Source organism: Miscanthus floridulus, chromosome 11, assembly GCF_019320115.1.
Source record: "Miscanthus floridulus cultivar M001 chromosome 11, ASM1932011v1, whole genome shotgun sequence".
Lineage (NCBI taxonomy): Eukaryota > Viridiplantae > Streptophyta > Magnoliopsida > Poales > Poaceae > Miscanthus > Miscanthus floridulus.
In genome coordinates, this window is record NC_089590.1 from 27,639,771 (window position 1) to 27,653,879 (window position 14,109).

Sequence of the window (14,109 nt, forward strand, 5' to 3'; positions counted from 1 at the left end):
AGTGACATTCCACATGACCCATGTCACCTAGGAGTTCCATTGGGTGCATCCAAAATGATTTCCTAGCCTATGCTATGTTCGACGCAAACCGTGGACCTATCTTGCGTCAAGATTAGCACTATCTCCAAACGTACCGAAATGAGCTTCCACTTGAGCCTTGCCACCTAGTGGTACCATTGGGTGCGACCAAAACAATTTCTGTGCCTATGATACGTCTAGTGCAAACCATGAACCAATCTTGCACGGACGCTAACACTACCTCCACATAGAAAGAAGAGAGATTCCACAGGACCACGTCACCAAGGAGCTCCATCGGGTGCATGCAAAATGATTTCCAAGCCTATGTTACATTCGACAGAAACTGTGCACCTATCTTACGTCAAGATTAGCACTATCTCTAAAAGGAATGAAACGAGCTTCCACTTGAGCCTTGTCACCTAGTGGTACCATCGGTTGCGCCCAAAACGATCTCAGAGCCTATGGTACGTCTAGCGCAAACCATGCACCTATCTTGCACTGACACTAACACTGTCTCCAAACAGAAAGAAGTGAGATTCCACATAACCCACGTCACCTAGGAGTTCCAATGGGTGCTTCCAAAATGATTTCCTAGCCTATGGTATGTTCGACGCAAACCGTTCACCTATCTTACGTCAAGATTAGCACTATGTCCAAACATACCGAAATGAGCTTCCACTTGAACCTCGTCACCTAGTGGTACCATCTTGTGCGACCAAAATGGGTTCTAAGCCTACGGTATGTCTAGTGCAAACCTGCACCTATCTTGCACCGACGCTAACACTACCTCCAGACGGAAAGAAGAAAGATTCCACCTGACCCACGTCACCTAGGAGTTCCAATGGGTGCATCCAAAATGATATCCTAGCCTATGGTATGTTCGGCGCAGACTGTGCACCTATCTTGCATCAAGATTAGCACTATCTCCAAACATAACGAAATGAGCTTCCACTTGTGCATCGTCACCTAGTGGTACCATCGGGTGCGACCAAAACGATTTTCTGAGCCTATGGTATATCTAGTGCAAACCATGCACCTATCTTGCACCAACGCTAACACTACCTCCAAACAGAAAGAAGAGAGATTCCACATGACCACATCACCAAGGAGCTCCGTTGGGTGCATGCAAAATGATTTCCGAGCCTATGTTATGTTCGACGCAAACCATGCACCTATCTTGCGTCAAGATTTGCACTATCTCTAAGCAGACCGAAACGAGCTTCCACTTGAGCCTCGTCACCTAGTGGTACCATCGGTTGCATCCTAAATGATCTCAGAGCCTATGGTACGTCTTGTGCAAACCATGCACCTATCTAGCACCGACACTAACACTGTCTCCAAACGGAAAGAACTAACATTCCACATGACCCACGTCACCTAGGAGTTCTATTGGGTGCATCCAAAATGATTTGCTAGCCTATGGTGTGTTCGACGCAAACCGTGCACCTATATTGCGTCAATATTAGCACTATCTCCAAACATATCGAAATGAGCTTCCACTTGAGCCTCGTCACCAAGTGGTACCAACGGGTGTGACCAAAACGATTTCTGAGCCTATGGTACGTCTAGTGCGAACCATGCACCAATCTTGCCTAGACGCTAAAACTACCTCCAAACAGAAAGAAGAGAGATTCCACATGACCATGTCACCAAGGAGCTCCATCGGGTGCATGCAAAATGATTTCCAAGCCTATGTTACGTTCGACGGAAACTGTGCACCTATCTTGCGTCAAGATTAGCACTATCTCTAAACGGAATGAGACGAGCTTCCACTTGAGCCTTGTCACCTAGTGGCACCACCGGTTGCGTCCAAAACAATCCTAGAGCCTATGGTACGTCTAGCGCAAACCATGCACCTATCTTGCACCGACACTAACACTGTCTCCAAACGGAAAGAAGTGAGATTCCACATAACACACGTCACCTATGAGTTCTATTGGGTGCATCCAAAATGATTTGCTAGCCTATGGTATGTTCGACGCAAACTATGCACCTATCTTGCATCAAGATTAGCACTATCTCCAAACGTAACGAAATGAGCTTCCACTTGTGCATCGTCACCTAGTGGTACCATCGGGTGCGACCAAAACGATTTCTGAACCTATGGTACGTCTAGTGCAAACCATGCACCTATCTTGCACCGACACTAACACTACCTCCAAACAGAAATAAGAGAGATTCCACATGACCGACGTCACAAAGGAGCTCCATCGGGTGCATGTAAAATGATTTTCGAGCCTATGTTATGTTCGACACAAAACGTGCACCTATCTTGCGTCAAGATTAGCACTATCTCTAAATGGACCAAAGCGAGCTTCCACTTGAGCCTTCTCACCTAGTGGTACCATCAGTTGCGTCCTAAATGATCTCAGAGCGTATGGTACGTCTAGCGCAAATCATACACCTATCTTGCACCGACACTAACACTGTCTCCAAACGGAAAGAAGTGACATTCCACATGACCCACGTCACCTAGGAGTTCCACTAGGTGCATCCAAAATGATTTCCTAGCCTATGCTATGTTCGACACAAACCGTGCACCTATCTTCCGTCAAGATTAGCACTATCTCCAAACGTACCGAATTGAGCTTCCACTTGAGCCTCGTCACCTAGTGGTACCATTGGGTGCGACCAAAATGATTTCTGAGCCTATGGTACGTCTAGTGCAAACCATGCACCAATCAAAAAGAAACAAGATTCCACAGGAACACGTCACCAAGGAGCTCCATCGGGTGCATGTAAAATGATTTCCAAGCCTATGTTACGTTCGACGGAAACTGTGCACCTATCTTGCGTCAAGATTAGCACTATCTCTAAACGGAATAAAACGAGCTTCCACTTGAGCCTTGTCACCTAGTGGTACCATCGGTTGCGTCCAAAACAATCTCAGACCTATGGTACGTCTACCGCAAACCATGCAACTATCTTGCACCGACACTAACACTGTCTCCAAACAGGAAGAAGTGTGGTTCCACATAACCCACGTCACCTAGGAGTTCCATTGGGTGCATCCAAAATGATTTCCTAGCCTATGGTACGTTCGACGCAGACCGTTCACCTATCTTACGTCAAGATTAGCACTATGTCCAAACATACCGAAATGAGCTTCCACTTGAGACTCGTCACCTAGTGGTACCATCTTGTGCGACCAAAACGATTTCTAAGCCTATGGTACGTCTAGTGCAAACAACCTAACTTGCACCGATGCTAACACTACCTCCAGATGGAAAGAAGAAAGATTCCACATGACCCACGTCACCAAGGAGTTCCATTGGGTGCATCCAAAATGATTTCCTAGCCTCTGGTACGTTCGACGCAAACTGTGCACCTATCTTGCATCAAGATTAGCAATATCTCCAAACGTAACGAAATGAGCTTCCACTTGTGCATCGTCACCTATTGGTACCATCGGGTGCGACCAAAACGATTTCTGAGCCTATGGTACGTCTAGTGCAAACCATGCACCTATCTTGCACCGACGCTAACACTACCTCCAAATAGAAAGAAGAGAGATTCCACATGACCCACATCACCAAGGAGCTCCATCGGGTGCATGCAAAATGGTTTCCGAGCCTATGTTATGTTCGACGCAAACCGTGCACCTATCTTGCGTCAAGATTAGCACTATCTCTAAGCGGACCAAAATGAGCTTCCACTTGAGCCTCGTCTCCTAGTGGTACCATCGGTTGCGTCCTAAATGATCTCAGAGCCTATGGTACGTCTCGCGCAAACCATGCACCAATCTGGCACCGACACTAACACTGTCTCCAAACGGAAAGAACTGACATTCCACATGACCCACGTCACCTTGGAGTTCTGATGAGGACATCAACACCGACACGGGAATGGCTACTCCAACTGAACTAGCACAGGCGCCACCAGGACCCATCACTCGAGCTCGTGCACGTGAATTAAACTTCGTGATGATTTTGAAGAATGAAGGACCAGAAGTTTCCTAAGTGCATGCGCCATCTATGCTCATGATGAACCTGCCCAGAATAATGTCTAGGTGCTGCGCCACCTATGTGTTTTTAGTTTTGTCAAGAAATAACCAGGAAGGTGCTGCACCATCTAAATCAGGAAAGGGAATCAATGAGATGGTGTGTGGCTGTTTGGGCGCCTATTCCTTGCCTTGTGGGCAGGCTGGGCGTCCTCCTTCCTCCCTCCTCCCCCTATTTAGCCAAGGGCTGCGCCCCCTCTTTGGCTTGGGTTTTGTTTTGCTTAAGTTAGCCATTGCTACTTCCGAAGCTTCGTCTTCGTGTAATTCAGAACCCCACCTTCGAGTAATATTCAGGGTTGCTCGCCTCAAATTCTTGCTTGTTCTTCGATTGCATGCAGGAATTGATCTTCGTGATCAGGTTGATCTCGCACCAGCAAGGTCAATAACCATCGGGAGTTGGTTCAGCGATTGCTAAGGCGCCACGGACTTGTTCGTCGTAGTCGGATCACGAGGGTCGACACCCACCAAATCGTAGTTATCCTCCACTCACCGAAAGATCGGGTACTCCAGCTCTATCAAGTGGTATCAAATTTCAGGTTGCTCGGTGAGATCTATCCCTTTATTTGTAGTTTTGTTCATCGTCCTATCATCCACCAGAAAAGCCAACAAAAAAACGTTTCAGGTTAGAACCACTGTCCAAGACCTTTTGAGCCTTTGCATCTTTCATTCAGTTTACTGCTTTGTTGAGTTTTTGGTTGCATCGCTGTGTCGTGTTGCTGGTCTTGGCGTCTAGTCCATTAGAGTTTTGAGTTCCTGTCACGTATTAGTTCACATCTTTGCACTTGATCCTCCTTTTCCTTTGTCCTCCATGCTCCTGTAATCTTTCCCACGTCATAGACCCCCTTGTGCACGCCAATTTCCCACCTACAAAAGGAAAGTAATTTATTTCGGGTCTTGATTTATCTCGGCAAGGACACAGGCATTAGCTGTTGCATCCGTAGTCCGTTTGGGAAGTTTAGGTACAATTTGGAAAGCATATTTCGTGCCCTTTCCAACGGATACTCACTTGCCTTGCGATTCATTTTGGGCGTATCACAGGAGATCATGCGAGATCAGGCAGTCTGTGGCTACACGAAAGGAAAGAGTTCCTGATTTCCTTTTGTTTTCCTTTTTGAGTTGTGCAACGTGTTGGCAGTGTCATCAAACTGAAAAAGGCTAGAGGTGCATAAAACAAAAACAAGAGCCGCACCAAAAAAAAAACAAAAGGCAAAAGGTGCAAAAAGAGCCGCACACAAAAAAAAACAACAAAAAAAAACAAGAGATGCCAAGGGTGTGTACTCGCTGTCTTTTACTCTTTGTTCTTGCAATTCTGTGTCTATCTTTGTGCGTGGGCTCACGTCTCTAGTATGGTCTAGCCTAGGACCAGCACAACACCAGCTTTGAGTGATTATTCAACTTTGCCTTTGCTGAATGCTTGTGCTACTCCTTGCTACAAATTGAAGCCTTCCCATAGCTCCACAAATTTTCTACAGCGATCAAGCTCTGTGTCCTCTGGCAATCGCTCCATTCAATCTTTGGAAGGTTGTACCGCTGGTTGCAAGTCACCCCTGCGAGCTTGGTAAGAACGGGTAAGAGTTTGATAACAGCTTTAGTTTGAGTGCCTTGATCAGCACCACTTCCTATTAGCTTTAGGACACATACTTGTTTTCGTGTTCGTTGTTTTTCCACTAACAATGTCAGGGGAGCCAGCTGATCAGGACACCATGCCTCACTCCCCACGCACTAAAGGCATCATTCACCACTTTAATCGCAAGATGAACGAGCATGTGGAGGGCTTGGCAGAGGAGATTAGGATCGCCAACGAGCAAGTGGGTCAATTTCAGGACGCTCAAATGGCCACAAATGCTACGCTTGCGGAGATGCAGCAAGCACAAGCTGCCCACGCCACCAGCCTTGCCACGCTCACTACACGCCTTGATGAGTTGGTACAACAACTTGCTGATCAACGTGCGGACTTTGATTATGGTGGTGATACCGAGATCGACGACCAGGACCGCCATGGAGGGCGCCACCGCAACCGCCGTGGTGAGCGTGTGGTACGTAATCGAAACGACTCATTTACTAAGATTAAGTTCACAATTCCTTCATTTAATGGCAAATATGATCCGGGTGCGTATCTTGATTGGGAACTTGCGGTAGATCAGAAATTTCATTGTCATGATGTTCCTGCACAATATCAAGTTAGGGCTGCTACTAGTGAGTTTACTGATTTCGCATCAATTTGGTGGCGTGAGCATCGCAGCAAACACCCTAATAACATTCCCACAACTTGGGAGCAATTAAAAACTGTCATGCGACACCGATTTGTTCCTTCCTATTATGCACGAGACTTGCTTAATAAAATGCAGCGTTTTCAGCAAGGAACCAAATCTGTAGAAGAGTATTATCAGGAGTTGCAAACCGGCATGATTCGTTGTGGTTTAGTTGAGACTAATGATGCTGCGATGGCACGATTTCGTGGTGGTTTGAACCGTGAAATTCAGGATATTCTTGATTATAAGCACTACGATGATATTACTACTTTGTTTGCATTTGCTTGCAAAGCTGAACATGAAGTGCAGGGACGACGAGCAAGGACCCATTCTAACTCTTTTGCAGGTCGCACTACTTTGACCCATTCAACCCCTACGACGCCCTATACACCTAGTAGTACGTCACGTGACAAGGCAGCAGCTCCACCTCCAGCGCCCCCTTCAGTTAATAAGAGCGCCTCCTCTTCCACTAGCCGCACAAAGGACATTCAATGCCATCGTTGCAAAGGTTATGGGCATATGATACGGGACTGCCCCAACAAGCGTACGTTGATTATACGTGACGATGGTGAGTATTCTTCCGCTAGTGATTCCGATGAAACTATATATGCTATGCTTGCTGCTGACGTTTCAGGACATGTGGAAGAACACGTGGCTGCCACTGACGCCGACAAGTATGAGAGTCTTGTTGTGCAGCGAGTCCTCAGTACACAAGTTGCACAGCCTGAGCAGAACCAGCGCCACACTTTGTTCCACACCAAAGGCGTTGTGCAAGAACGATCCATTCGCATCATCATTGACGGCGGTAGTTGCAACAATTTGGCAAGTTCGGATCTGGTGGAGAAGTTGTCTCTCCAAACGCGTCCACATCCACATCCCTACCACATTCAATGGCTCAACCAGGGTGGCAAACTCAAGGTAACACGCTCGGTTCGTGTTCACTTCTCCATGGGTTCTTATTCTGATTATACTGATTGCGATGTTGTTCCTATGGAGGCATGTTCGTTGTTGCTTGGTAGGCCGTGGCAATATGATACTGATTGTTTACATCATGGTCGCACAAATCATTATTCATTACTGTTTAAGGGCAAGAAAATTATTCTTCATCCAATGACCCCTGAACAGATTGTGAAAGATGACATTGCTAGGGCTACTAAAGCATTAAAACAATGCCAACAACAACCAGCCACGTCTAAAGAAATTAAGCTACATGCTCCTGTTTTACTTGCTACGCGTGCTGATTTTGATGAACTACATGTTGATAAGATGCCTTGCTATGCGCTTGTATGTTCTCATGTGCTGGTTTCACTCGATGATGCACCATCTTTGGATATACCCCCTGCTGTTACTAAGCTTTTGCAGGACTTTGCCGATGTGTTTCCGAAGGACTTACCACCAGGTCTTCCTCCCATTCGTGGCATTGAGCACCAGATCGACCTCATCCCGGGCGCCCAGCTTCCAAACCGTGCCCCGTACCGTACCAATCCTGATGAGACAAAGGAGATTCAGCGCCAAGTCCAAGCACTACTTGATAAAGGCTACATTCGTGAGTCTCTTAGCCCTTGCTCTGTTCCTGTGCTACTTGTCCCAAAGAAAGATGGTACCTGGCGCATGTGTGTAGATTGTCGAGCGATTAACAATATCACAATTCGTTATCGTTATCCTATACCTCGCCTTGATGATATGCTTGATGAGCTTAGCGGTGCTGTTATATTCTCCAAGGTAGATTTGCGTAGCGGGTACCATCAGATTAGAATGAAACTTGGGGATGAATGGAAGACGGCTTTTAAAACAAAATTTGGCTTATATGAATGGTTAGTTATGCCGTTTGGACTGACTAATGCTCCCAGCACGTTTATGCGCTTAATGAATGAAGTTTTGAGGCCTTTCATAGGCTTGTTTGTGGTTGTTTATTTTGATGATATTCTGATTTACAGCAAGTCTAGGGAAGAGCATTTGGAACATTTGCATGCTATTTTTGATGCTTTGCGCGCTGCCCGCTTGTTTGGTAACTTGGACAAGTGCGACTTCTGCACACAACGTGTTTCGTTTCTTGGCTATGTTGTTACTCCGCAGGGCATTGAGGTGGACAGCAGCAAGATTGACGCCATCCAGAGCTGGCCCACGCCAACAACAGTTACGCAGATTCGGAGTTTTCTTGGGCTTGCAGGTTTCTACCGACGGTTCGTGCGTGACTTCAGCTCCATTGCCGCCCCGTTGCATGAGCTCACCAAGAAGGGCGTTCCTTTCTCCTGGGGTGTGGCACAGGACGAGGCATTCACCATTCTAAAAGATAAGTTGACACATGCCCCCTTACTACAGCTACCTGATTTCAATAAGATGTTTGAACTTGAATGCGATGCTAGTGGTATTGGGTTAGGCGGTGTTTTGCTGCAAGCGGGCAAGCCAGTTGCTTACTTTAGCGAAAAATTAAGCGGTGCTAGTCTGAATTATTCCACTTATGATAAGGAGCTTTTCGCTTTGGTTCGCACACTTCAAACATGGCAGCACTATCTTTGGCCTCGTGAGTTTATAATTCATTCTGATCATGAGGCATTAAAACATATTCGTAGCCAAACTAATCTGAACCGTCGGCATGCTAAGTGGGTCGAATTCATAGAGTCTTTTCCTTACATCATCAAACACAAGAACGGGAAAGACAACATTATTGCTGATGCTTTGTCGCGTAGATATACCATGCTGTCCCAGTTAGACTTTAAAATTTTTGGTTTACAAACTGTGAAAGAACAATACGCCGATGATCCTGGCTTTAAGGACATCATGCTGCATTGCAAGGATGGTAAACCATGGGGTAAATTCCATGTAACTGATGGGTTTTTGTTCCGCGCTAACAAGCTATGTATTCCCGCAAGCTCGGTTCGTCTTTTGCTGTTGCAGGAAGCGCATGGTGGCGGCCTCATGGGACACTTTGGCGTTTACAAGACACAGGAGATTTTGGCCGCGCACTTCTTTTGGCCCCAGATGCGCCGCGACGTGGAGCGTTTTGTTGCACGCTGCACCACGTGCCAGAAAGCTAAGTCACACCTGAACAACCACGGTTTGTATATGCCGTTACCTGTCCCTACTTCTCCTTGGCTAGATATTTCTATGGATTTTGTTTTGGGCTTACCTCGAACTAAGAAGGGGAGGGATAGTATCTTTGTGGTTGTTGATCGATTCTCTAAAATGGCTCACTTCATACCATGTCATAAAACTGATGATGCTAGCAGCGTTGCTGAGTTGTTCTTTCGCGAGATTATTCGTTTACATGGTGTTCCAAATACAATAGTCTCAGATCGCGATGCTAAGTTCCTAAGTCATTTTTGGAGATCTCTTTGGAATAAACTAGGAACTAAATTGCTTTTCAGCACCACTTGTCACCCACAAACAGATGGGCAAACTGAGGTTGTGAACAGAACCTTATCTACCATGCTTAGGGCTGTGTTAGACAAGAATCTGAAACTTTGGGAGGATTGTTTGCCCCATGTCGAGTTTGCTTACAATCGTGCTACACATTCCTCCACGAAAATGTGCCCTTTTCAGGTTGTCTATGGTTACATTCCACGGGCGCCAATTGACTTGCTGTCCTTTAACCCTTTGGACGCCCCACATGTCGATGCTATTGCACGTGTTCAACAAATGTTGGACATCCATGAGCAAACACAGCAGAACATTGCGCACACTAATGCTAAAAATCAGGCTGTTGGTAGTAAAGGACGTAAACTTGTTACTTTTGAACCTGGTGACTTGGTTTGGTTGCATTTGCGCAAGGATCGCTTTCCTAGTTTGCGCAGGTCTAAGCTGATGCCCCGTGCTGCTGGTCCCTTCAAGGTGTTAAAGAAAATCAATGATAATGCTTATATACTTGACCTGCCTGCAGACTATGGTGTTTCCTCTAGTTTTAATGTTGCAGATTTGAAACCATATGCGGGCGAGGGTGAGGAGATGCCGTCGAGGACGACTTCGATTCAAGAAGGGGAGGATGATGAGGACATCAACACCGACACGGGAATGGCTACTCCAACTGAACTAGCACAGGCGCCACCAGGACCCATCACTCGAGCTCGTGCACGTGAATTAAACTTCGTGATGATTTTGAAGAATGAAGGACCAGAAGTTTCCTAAGTGCATGCGCCATCTATGCTCATGATGAACCTGCCCAGAATAATGTCTAGGTGCTGCGCCACCTATGTGTTTTTAGTTTTGTCAAGAAATAACCAGGAAGGTGCTGCACCATCTAAATCAGGAAAGGGAATCAATGAGATGGTGTGTGGCTGTTTGGGCGCCTATTCCTTGCCTTGTGGGCAGGCTGGGCGTCCTCCTTCCTCCCTCCTCCCCCTATTTAGCCAAGGGCTGCGCCCCCTCTTTGGCTTGGGTTTTGTTTTGCTTAAGTTAGCCATTGCTACTTCCGAAGCTTCGTCTTCGTGTAATTCAGAACCCCACCTTCGAGTAATATTCAGGGTTGCTCGCCTCAAATTCTTGCTTGTTCTTCGATTGCATGCAGGAATTGATCTTCGTGATCAGGTTGATCTCGCACCAGCAAGGTCAATAACCATCGGGAGTTGGTTCAGCGATTGCTAAGGCGCCACGGACTTGTTCGTCGTAGTCGGATCACGAGGGTCGACACCCACCAAATCGTAGTTATCCTCCACTCACCGAAAGATCGGGTACTCCAGCTCTATCAAGTTCCATTGGGTGCATCCAAAATGATTTGCTAGCCTATGGTGTGTTCGACGCAAACCGTGCACCTATCTTGCATCAAGATTAGCACTATCTCCAAACGTATCGAAATGAGCTTCCACTTGAGCCTCGTCACCTAGTGGTACCAACGGGTGTGACCAAAACAATTTCTGAGCCTATGGTATGTCTAGTGCGAACCATGCACCAATCTTGCCCGGACGCTAACACTACCTCCAAACAGAAAGAAGAGAGAATACACATGACCACGTCACCAAGGAGCTCCATCGGGTGCATGCAAAATGATTTCCAAGCCTATGTTACGTTCGACGGAAACTATGCACCTATCTTGCATCAAGATAGCACTATCTCTAAACAGAATGAGACGAGCTTCCACTTGAGCCTTGTCACCTAGTGGTACCATCGGTTGTGTCTAAAACGATCCCAGAGCCTATGGTACGTCTAGCGCAAACCATGCACCTATCTTGCACCGACACTAACACTGTCTCCAAATGGAAAGAAGTGAGATTCCACATAACCCACGTCACCTAGGAGTTCCATTGGGTGCATCCAAAATGATTTGCTAGCCAATGATACATTCGACGCAAACTGTGCACATATCTTGCATCAAGATTAGCACTATCTCCAAACATAACGAAATGAGCTTCCACTTGTGCATCGTCACCTAGTGGTACCATCGGGTGCGACCAAAACGATTTCTGAGCCTATGGTACGTCTAGTGAAACCATGCACCTATCTTGCACCGATGCTAACACTACCTCCAAACAGAAATAACAGAGATTCCACATGACCCACATCACCAAGGAGCTCCATCGGGTGCATGCAAAATGATTTCCGAGCCTATGTTATGTTCGACGCAAACCGTGCACCTATCTTGCGTTAAGATTAGCACTATCTCTAAGTGGACCGAAACAAGCTTCCACTTGAGCCTTGTCACCTAGTGGTACCATCGGTTGCGTCCTAAATGATCTCAGAGCGTATGGTACGTCTAGCGCAAATTGTACACCTATCTTGCACCGACACTAACACTATCTCCAAACGGAAAGAAGTGACATTCCACATAACCCACGTCACCTAGGAGTTCCATTGGGTGCATCCAAAATGATTTCCTAGCCTATGCTATGTTCAACGCAAACCGTGCACCTATCTTGCGTCAAGATTAGCACTATCTCCAAATGTACCGAAATGAGCTTCCACTTGAGCCTTGTCACCTAGTGGTACCATCGGGTGCGACCAAAATGATTTCTGAGCCTATGGTACATCTAGTGCAAACCATGCACCAATCTTGCACGGACGCTAACACTACCTCCACATAGAAAGAAGAGAGATTCCACAGGACCATGTCACCAAGGAGCTCCAACGGGTGCATGCAAAATGATTTCCAAGCCTATGTTACGTTCGACGGAAACTATGCACCTATCTTACGTCAAGATTAGCACTATCTCTAAAAGGAATGAAATGAGCTTCCACTTGAGCCTTGTCACCTAGTGGTACCAGCGGTTGCGTCCAAAACGATCTCAGAGCCTATGGTACGTCTAGTGCAAACCATGCACCAATCTTGCACTTACACTAACACTGTCTCCAAAAAGAAAGAAGTGAGATTCCACATAACCCACGTCACCTAGGAGTTCCAATGGGTGCTTCCAAAATGATTTCCTAGCCTATGGTACGTTCGACGCAAACTGTTCACCTATCTTACGTCAAGATTAGCACTATGTCCAAACGTACCGAAATGAGCTTCCACTTGAGCCTCGTCACCTAGTGGTACCATCTTGTGCGACCAAAATGAGTTCTAAGCCTACGGTACGTCTAGTGCAAACCATGCACCTATCTTGCACCGACGCTAACACTACCTCCAGACAGAAAGAAGAAAGATTCCACCTGACCCACGTCACCAAGGAGTTCCATTGGGTGCATCCAAAATAATTTCCTAGCCTATGGTATGTTCGACGCAGACTGTGCACCTATCTTGCATCAAGATTAGCACTATCTCCAAACGTAACGAAATGAGCTTCCACTTGTGCATCGTCACCTAGTGGTACCATCGGGTGCGACCAAAACGATTTCTGAGCCTATGGTACATCTAGTGCAAACCATGCACCTATCTTGCACTGAAGCTAGCACTACGTCCAAACAGAAAGAAGAGAGATTCCACATGACCACATCACCAAGGAGCTCCATCGGGTGCATGCAAAATGATTTCTGAGCCTATGTTACGTTCGACGCAAACCATGCACCTATCTTGCGTCAAGATTTGCACTATCTCTAAGCGGACCGAAACAAGCTTCCACTTGAGCCTCATCACCTAGTGGTACCATCGGTTGCGTCCTAAATGATCTCAGAGCCTATGGTACGTCTCGCGCAAACCATGCACCAATCTAGCACCGACACTAACACTGTCTCCAAATGGAAAGGACTAACATTCCACATGACCCACGTCACCTAGGAGTTCCATTGGGTGCATCCAAAATGATTTGCTAGCCTATGGTGTGTTCGACGCAAACCGTGCACCTATCTTGCATCAAGATTAGCACTATCTCCAAACGTATCAAAATGAGCTTCCACTTGAGCCTCGTCACCTAGTGGTACCAATGGGTGTGACCAAAACAATTTCTGAGCCTATGGTACGTCTAGTGCGAACCATGCACCAATCTTGCCCAGACGCCAACACTACCTCCAAACAGAAAGAAGAGAGATTCCACATGACCATGTCACGAAGGAGCTCCATCGGGTGCATGCAAAATGATTTCCAAGCCTATGTTACGTTCGATGGAAACTGTGCACCTATCTTGCATCAAGATTAGCACTATCTCTAAACGGAATGAGATGAGCTTCCACTTGAGCCTTGTCACCTAGTGGTAGCATCGGTTGCATCCAAAACGATCTCAGAGCCTATGGTACGTCTAGCGCAAACCATGCACCTATCATGCACCGACACTAACACTGTCTCCAAACGGAAAGAAGTGAGATTCCACAAAACCCACATCACCTATGAGTTCTATTGGGTGCATCCAAAATGATTTCCTAGCCTATGGTACGTTCGACGCAAACCGCGCACCTATCTTGCGTTAAGATTAGCACTATCTCCAAACGTACCGAAATGAGCTTCCACTTCAGCATCGTCACCTTGTGGTACATCGG